Genomic DNA, 8,664 nt, shown 5'->3' on the forward strand with positions numbered 1-8,664 from the left:
AAGGTATATTTATACACACATGTATTTCAGAGAAAGAAGACACAGTAAGGGCAGTGTTAATTCAGGGTATACGTGCAGCAGCTGGGAGATGGCACCATGACAAGTGGTAGGAGCAAACTGGAGCCAAGAAAGGAACTGTGCAGCTAAAGTTAACAAGTGCAAATAAATCCCTTTTCAACACTGCAAAAAAACAAAAACAACCCCACAAAACACAGAATCCATCTGATAAATAATAGAGCTCTTAATTCTGTTAGTTAGGGACTCGGTACAAATCCCTACATAAGAAAGTTACTAGTCCAAATTATTGTAAATAGGCAGCAACTTATACAGGAAATAAAGCCTGTAAGAAAAAATGAAGCTTTCCTCTCCTGTTAGTGCAATCTGTCTCCCAAACATAGTGAATTAGATTATTCTGATGATAGATAGATAGATAGATAGATAGATAGATAGATAGATAGATAGATAGACGTGTGCTGTGAGCATAAAAACGCGTTTTCCACATACTGTCTAAAGCCAAGATCCTGCAAACATTTACGCTCGTGCTTAAACTTACTACTGTGAGTAAAATTCTAAAGTTAAGCACGGGCGTAAGTGTGCAAACATGGATCAGAGCCTAAATCCCTTGTGCCAATTCCATTCTGCTCTCAGGAGCCGTACTAAATGCACTAGGAGAAGCCAAAGGTAACACAGGGAAGGTACAGACATTGCTTCCTCCTTTTCTTTTCTTTTAATTTCACCCTCGCCCTGACATAAAAAAATACGACTGCGGACTAACAAAACGCGGGCGGCGGATGTCTGCACAGAGCATTTTATTGGAAACACTTCCATTCTGCCTCGAGCCATCCACGCCTCGAGGGCCCCGTTGGAAAGGGAAACGGGTGCTTTGCTGGAGCAGCCTGCTAGAAAATACACAGAGCGATTCTGAAGAAGGAATCAGAGACTTGCCTGGGAGTAGGCGCGCACTGTGGGCATTGCCGACTGAACGCGCTCATACACATGGAATCTATCAATTCCCTTGCAAATATTTGCATGCACATGTGGATAGAAGGACAGACGATCAAGAACTCAGCACTAATCCCAATTTTAGATCGATCGATCGATGGATAGATAGATGCTAATATCTATCTATCTATTAGTCCTGGGTTCCCGAGTTGCAAATAAAATATTGTTAATCAAATTAGCATGAATTAGATGAAATTTGTGTTGCTTGGTTCAACCCCCCCCCCTCCCCAAGTAATTTGCATCTGGAGAACACAGGAGTTGTGGCAATCTTGATTAGATCAATATACACAGATCTAGACATACGGACATGTAAAACAGATCCTCAGCAATCACCTATATATGAGTGTTGAAGAATTTACCTGGGAGTATAGAAATATTAGTTATTTTTTCTCCTGTATATGTGTGTGTGTATATATATTGTAATATATGTATCGACCTACATACACATATCAATCTATCGATCTGTCTATCTGTATCTGTGCATATGTATCTTATTTATATGTGTGTGTGGACAGAGAATTGATATGATTGATTATGATATACCAACAGCAATCTCTGTTTTCCTGAATTGGAAATATTAGCATTTTTCAAACAAACTTTTAACAACTTGTCTCCAGGCTCCTTAGAGTTCTTAAACTGGGATGCACTTGTGTATCTCTCTGCAATTATCTGCTATGAAACTGTCCCACAAATGGGACACACTCGGCATTTCTATGCAAGGTGAGAAAGGAAAACGCATCTCAGGGGAAAACCTGGCCAGCAATGGCACCATGAAAACCGAGCAGCCTTCATCTGGTAGGTCGTGGGGGAACGGAAGAGCCACTCTCCATTTAGGGTTCTGGTACGTGGGGCGGGGTTGACTTCAGTGCGAGCAGGCTTTAAACACCGCTCGTGTATTTAAATTGCCTCTAATTATACTAAGTCCTCCCATGTCAAGAGAAAAACAAATACTTGCATTGCGGCAATAAGACGAGTCGGTGAGGTTTGCCTTGTCCTGCAATGGGATAGTCTCTGGCGTGCAATGTGTACGTGTTGGCTTAATACCAGCGGTGAGATGAGTGTGATTCTGCTAATATATAACAACAAAAGACTGGTTTATATTCAGTGTGTTGAAGTGTCACACCTACACTGCATCAGTGAAATATGCCCAGGGAGGTCCACGCCCTGCCTTTTATAACTGGAGAGAAATCCCCGTTTAAATAGGGAAATCAGACAACTCCTGCGGAATTAACCACCAGGCCAGTCCTTTGTCTTGCAAAGGAGTTGAGTTGTTTGATTAAACGTTGCACAAATCAGGTATTTCTCATCAGTAATGAGGAGATCTCACTTCTCAGTCATTCCAGGAATGAGGTTAGCTGGACGAGGGTGTTATGATGTCCAGTTGAATGTGTGTGAGGGGACTCTGTTCAGATCCAAACAAATCGTGATTTTCTTATTTACAAATCGAATTTCCCCCCGTGCAAGAGGTATAACTCCAGATGACAGCAGCTTTTTGCGACCCAGGAGTAATAATGTTTACCACCCTGGTCCAATTCACAGATTAATTGTGTGACTCAGTTTCCCCCTCTGCCTAACGGAGATTATACACTTCCCTGTTTCAAAAGAGCGCTGTAATCGTTCTTAATATTTATTCATTTTCCATTCTCAGCTCCAGTTTGCAGAAGGTCATAACAAGGGACTCTGGATTTAGGAGAAGTCTGCAGCCGCCAACCTCAATCATTTTACACACTGTGGAGAAAACTGGCGGGGTATGGGACAGTTTTCAGACTTATTTGCTCTCACTTTGACAATGGAATTTGGTGGCCAACACGCCCAGGGCTTCTGTTGCTCTGGATTTAAGTTAAAAGGCAGACCAGACAGAGTCCAAAGCCCTGTTTTTCAAGTTCTCATCACCCGCAGTTGTGGGGTCAGATTTTTAAAGGAGCTCAGCTCTAAATTTCCAATAGCATCCAGGCCCCAACGTGCACCCCGTGTACTGAGCTCTTGAAAAACTGGTGCTTAAACAGCAGCTGAGCGCTTCTGAAAAGCTGCTCCGGGGGATGTACCTGTTTTTACCCCGAGGAGATCCGGACGCTCGGTTCTCAGCACTTCTCTCTGCTGGGGAGCCTGTTTTGACTGGATTACTAATGTCTGGGACCGTGTGTATGGACAGGCTAAAAATCCCAGTCACCCTCCAGCGTCGCTGGAGAAGATCTGTCTAGGGCTTTTATAGCAGGCGCACGACACCCACCTTTCTTCCTGCAACGCTGGGCTCCTTGTAAAGCAACCCAATTACATTCGATTGATTGATTGTAACCCAGCAGGCAATCATCACATCAACTCGCCCAGACCTCTGTGCTTCCCTGTTTGAAACAGCCTACGGGGCTGGGCCGGACAAAGCGGGGGATGCTGATCTGGGGAGCAGAACGTCCCGAGTTAACAGACTTTCTCCCACTTATATCGCGGGTTTATCAAGCCGCTTTCTTATGCTTTCCAACGACAGCGTCCACATTAACGTCAGTGGGGAGCTCTCGCTTAGCAGTGCACGGATCAACGTCGTGCTACGACTCCGCGATTTCTGCCTTTACTAGTGCAAAGAGAAATAACAACATCCAAACGTCAGCCGAGGGTCCTGTCTGAGCCCAGCCTTTTCACTCTGCTGCAGGCAGGAAGAGACGCCTGGAAAGTCCAGCCATACGCGGCGCTATCTCCCAGAAAAGTCAGAGTCTGGGGGACATTTCTGCGGTGTCAATTCCAGTCTGTCTGTCCGGACCCTCCCCAGTAGCGACGCCGGAATCCGTCCCGTAAAACAGCCACTCTGTGTCTCGCGACTCTCTGCCCCCCTTGTCCCCCCCCTTAAACCATGCAGGCCGGGAAAGGATGGCTCGCCGACTTCTCCAACCAGCTTCTGGCGGGGGGGGGGGGGAGAGCTGCTACGAACTGCCCCCCCTTCGCTGCAAAACCCGCTGGAAAGCTCCCAACGCTCCCCTGCTCAGAGCTGCTCCCCTCCAAGATTTCAGGGCGGAGAATTAGCCCCCTGCTGGGGGGAGGGGCCGGGACAATGTGTCGGGGGGGGTGTGTGTGCTGAGAGACTGGGAACCCTGGATATGGCAGACACCACTTCCACCAGCGGATGCAGGGGCACCCCTACTTCCAGCACCTGTGGCCCTGGTGGAATTTGGAAGCGGGGGGGGGGGCTATTAAAAATATACCCGCGCCCTTTCGGGGGCAGAAGCCTTCCTGCCAATCCAGGGTTTTAAAGATCCAGGAGAATCTCCCCCCCCCCCCAGTTTGTTGTTAAATCCCCCTCCTCCTGGCAGCTCACAGACAAAGTCACCTTAGCAGGGGGTGGGGCGCAGATATTCCTGCGTTCCCCTTTTCCTGCACGTCTATGCCACCGCCCCTGCCGCGTGGTTCGGCTGCCGGGCTGGGCTATGCTCGCTGGCCCGTGCTCCGGTTGCTTCGCTTTGCAAACCGCGTCTGCCTCCTCCTGCTTGGCCGGCGCGCGCCTCGCCTGGCTTCCCCCCCCGTCTGCTCCACTCCGCCCCCAGCGGCCGCCGGCAGAGTTGCTCCTACTTGACTCCGCCGGCCGCCGAGGCTGCTCCCAGCTCTGTCTCTGTGGCGCAATCGGTTAGCGCGTTCGGCTGTTAACCGAAAGGTTGGTGGTTCGAGCCCACCCAGGGACGGAGGGGTTGCTTGCTTTTAGAGGCGTCGGTTTTATTTACGTCGCACGAAAAAGGGAAAGCGGAAACTCGTCCAGCAACTAGAGACGTAGCCAAGGAGAGAGCAGGGATTGCGGGGAGTCCTAGTAGAAGCGGGTCCCTTGGGTAATGGGCCGGGGGGAGAAGATCCCAGGCTTCCAGGCCCGGATGCTCCCAGGTACTCAGGCTAAATTCTATTGAGACCAATGGGACTTCGGCGCCTGGATCCCTTTAAAGAGCGGAGCCCCAGCAGGACAGTGAGTGCAATGCTCCGCGGGGGCTGGAGAGCTGCCGTCTGCAGAGAGTTTCCATGGCTTCGAGGGGCTGCAGACGGTTTCCTTTTAGCTGCCACCATAACCCCGGGAACGGGGAAGGAGGGGGGCTGGGGAGTGCTGCGCAGGTATATCAGGTCCAGGTGACTCTGTTCGGATTACCGAGGTCACGCAGCTCACGGGTGCCCCTCCTCAACAGGGAAAGGAAGAAGAGTCTGTCGCAGAGATTAGCCCGGCTGTTAAAGTCTCAACTTTTCTTTTTACCACATCCAACCTCCTCCCCCGAATTTATGATCAACACCCCCCTAGGAAATAACAAAGTAATGTGTGTGGGGCGGGAGGGGGGGGATTACTTCAGCAAAAATCTCACTGCTTTCAGGGCCGCCTGTGGGGAAAGGGCAGGACCAGCCAGGAGACAGAGTCCAGATCCGCACAGATCTCGAACTTCCTCTGAAATCAGCGGGCCTGAATCTCCCAAACCGCTCAGCATCCCCAGTCGGTGCCAAGCCAGTGGGATTACTGCTGTGATTCAAGTGGAGCCTGTGCACAGGATCGGGCCCGGGGCAGTCCCAGAGCCGTCAGTGGAACCGTGTGTGTGACAGTGTAACACACCTGCAAGCGTTTGCAGGATTGGGAGCTGAGCTCTTGTGAAAACTTGGCCCTGATTGTAGGTATTGAACGCTTGGAAATCTGGCCCCCGGAGACCACTTAGCTGGTAACACATCTGGTTCCCAAGAACAAGCATCTCCATCTGCAAATGTAAGAAAATATGAGTGGCAGGATATTAAAAAAAATGGATCCGAGCCCTGAAAGCAATAACTATTTTAATAGAAGAAAAAGGAGCAGAATGTATGGAGCTTCCAACGTTACCTACCTCTTGTTTCTGAGAGTCTTGAAAACCTCTCTCTTCCTAGCGTCTATTTCAAACAAACAAACAAACCCCTCCCTAGCCTGATTTGGGTTTTTACTGTTCATACTAATAGGGCAAGATTAGTGTTTTAATGACGGGCCTGAGAAATGGTCATGTCCTTTCAGGGGATCTCTGTTGTATTGCAATAAGGAAGCGATAACGCTATTAAAAATCCAAAACCAATATTTTAAAGTAAAGAGGCATAATTAATTCTATCGTGGGAATTAATGAGTGAAATTCTTTGTTATCCAGGGGGTCAGACTAGATTATCATAATGTTCCTCTCTGGCTTCAAGAACTCTGAAAGGTTGTTTACAAAGCAAAGAGAAAAGCAACTCCCCAGCAAGGGAATCACAAATTCTGTTTATTTCTTCAGTTTACAGAACGAGAGGTTTTCCTGCCGAGAAGGCCAGCAATCTGCAGAACGGAGTCCGAAAATCTTTCCATCTGCATTGGATGCTTTCCTCTTCTCAGTGAACTGCACTAAGGTCTGAGCTTTCCTCCCAGACACACTGGGGGTTTAGATTACATTCTGGGAGCCCCACTTCAATGTGGGAAACACTTGAAATACCTGCCTTTAAAAAAAAAAGATGTGGGGGGCCTATCCCTTTAAGAGCGTTGTTCCCCTTCAGCAGCGTGAACGGTTAATAAACAGGCCTGAAGTTTTCATTTAAACCAAGTTACCTAATCTGTTGTGCATTTTGAGGTAGTTTTATACACATGGATCCTTTTCCGTTTGGCACGACATCACTCCTCTGTATTAAACATTGAATCCTGTCTCCCACAGAACACTGGAGAGCTGGGCGGGGGGGAGGATAAAGAAACGCAATACCCTTTAGAGAAGCAAATTATCTTTAACGTGTGCATTAAACGAAATCCGGCAGCATCATTTACAAGGATTTTTTTTTATCCCCTCCGTGGTCTGTGGCTCTTTGTTTTAAAATACATATTACTGTGCATTCATGTTCTAAGGAGGGGTTTGTGTGTGTGTGTGTGTGGTTTGGGTTTGTTTTAGGACATCTATTTTCCCCTGGGGGCTTTCACATGGAAGGGGAATTTTAACCCTTGATTTTTGAATGAGAGGATCCCCATCCTGCAAACACGGAATCTTTTGCTTCACTTGACTACCAGGATTTGGGAGATTCATTGTAGTAACTTTTGAAGCACACGAGCGCGTGTCTGCAGGATGGGGACCCACCCACCTGCGCCTATATTTGCAACCACTTACTTAGGTACACACACATATAGAGAGGACAGGGAAAAACAGAGAGAGAGAAGGAAAGACAGAGAAAACAGAAGAGAAAGACACCACATAGAAAGGAAAGAAAGCGAGGAGCAAGAGGAAGGAAAGAGGAAAAAGAGGAAGGAAGGAAGAGAAAATGAGAGGAAAGGCTGAATGTCCTGAAGCAATCTACATAGCCCCTGGAGACACAGCATTACAGACATTCTCCCCAGAGGTGATTGTGGTATAATCCCCAGCCCCCTGCATACCCTATGGAGGAGAGACCTGGTTTGCTTTTAATAGACAGGACCCTATCAGAACAGAGAGCATCTTGAATTTCCCCTTTGTCTACCCCTTCCTGACCATCTTTGTCTCCCATCATTCTGCCAGCCTCCTCTCTCTCGCTCACGCCCCTTTTCCTTTTATACAGCTGCCCGACCTGCCATTCCGTTCTCAGGCAAAACTCCCACGGAGAGTCCCGGGAAGGGCAGGCTGCTGGATCAGGCCCTAGACCTCTCTGCTTATCTGCTACTTGTTCTGTTGTCCTGCTCTTGGTCCACTCTGCTGCCATCACTCATTCCCTGCCCCCACCCCACCTCCCCCTTGCAGGGATCCATGCCTGGCTAGTGCAGATCATACATTTTTGCAAACAAACACATGTTTGGCATATACCGAGTGCATCAAACTGCCCCGATCCGGAACTAGTTAAGGCTCCCAGTGAGAATTTTGTTCAGGTTCTGGACTATTTTGAACCTGTTTCCCCGCTCAGGGTTGGATGGATCCATTCTGTTCTGTGAACAGTGTGGGTTTGTCACCGTAGATTTAATCTGGTATTTCTCCTGACTTTTTCTTGTTATCCACCTCTCTGTGATTCTGCACTCCCTTCTCTTTGCTATAGACACGTGGCTTTGTTTGCGCAATCCCAGCCACTTCTTCTCTCTCTCTCTCTCTGCTGGTTCGAAGGGCTTGATCCAAAACTCACTGGAGTCAGTGGGAATCTCCCTGCTGATGTAACTGGGCTTTGGATCAGGCCCCAAGCATGGCAGCGTGGTCTAGACACACACTTCCAGCTCTTCATTTGTCTCGGGCCTTTATTTAGGTTTCTATATTTCTCTTGCTGGTATTCTTTTCCTTCGCTGTGCATTTGCTATTTCCCAGTCCTTTAATCTATCTATCTATCTCTGTCTGTCTGTCTGTCTATCCATCCATCCTTCCTTCCTTCCTTCCCTTTGTGGCACAATAAAGAGTTGACATCAGGACACTGACATTATCCACTACTCCCCCTTTAAACTGAAGACTATTTTTAGCTCGATATTCTTGTTTTGTTTGTGTTCCTTCTGGAAAGGTGATTCCTGCCCTCTTCTTTTCCTCGGAACTTTCTTAGCGCTTTGAGCACAACCTCCCTTTTCCTCATCGGCTTTGTAAAATAAATACATACATACAAAATCAGGTTTAGAGTGTTGTGGATTCATTTAATTCAATTTCCTCCCTCCCCCACTAGGAAAGGAAACGATTGAATTAAACACACACAATCCTGTGTGTTCTAGCCTTGTATTTCCGTCCCCTCTCCGCTCAGCTC

At 47.9% G+C, this 8,664-nt stretch overlaps 1 non-coding gene across 1 annotated transcript; it reads left to right on the forward strand.

The window, feature by feature from the left end:
• The first annotated feature begins 4,593 nt into the window (after window positions 1-4,593).
• On the forward strand, window positions 4,594-4,667 carry TRNAN-GUU (transfer RNA asparagine (anticodon GUU)). Its single transcript has one exon. It is a non-coding gene; the product is annotated as a tRNA-Asn (tRNA).
• The last annotated feature ends 3,997 nt before the right edge of the window (window positions 4,668-8,664 follow it).

The sequence above is a fragment of the Emydura macquarii genome, unplaced genomic scaffold (genome assembly GCF_026122565.2).
Source record: "Emydura macquarii macquarii isolate MOO-44397 ecotype Brisbane River unplaced genomic scaffold, CSIRO-AGI_Emac_v2 contig_629, whole genome shotgun sequence".
NCBI lineage: Eukaryota > Metazoa > Chordata > Testudines > Chelidae > Emydura > Emydura macquarii.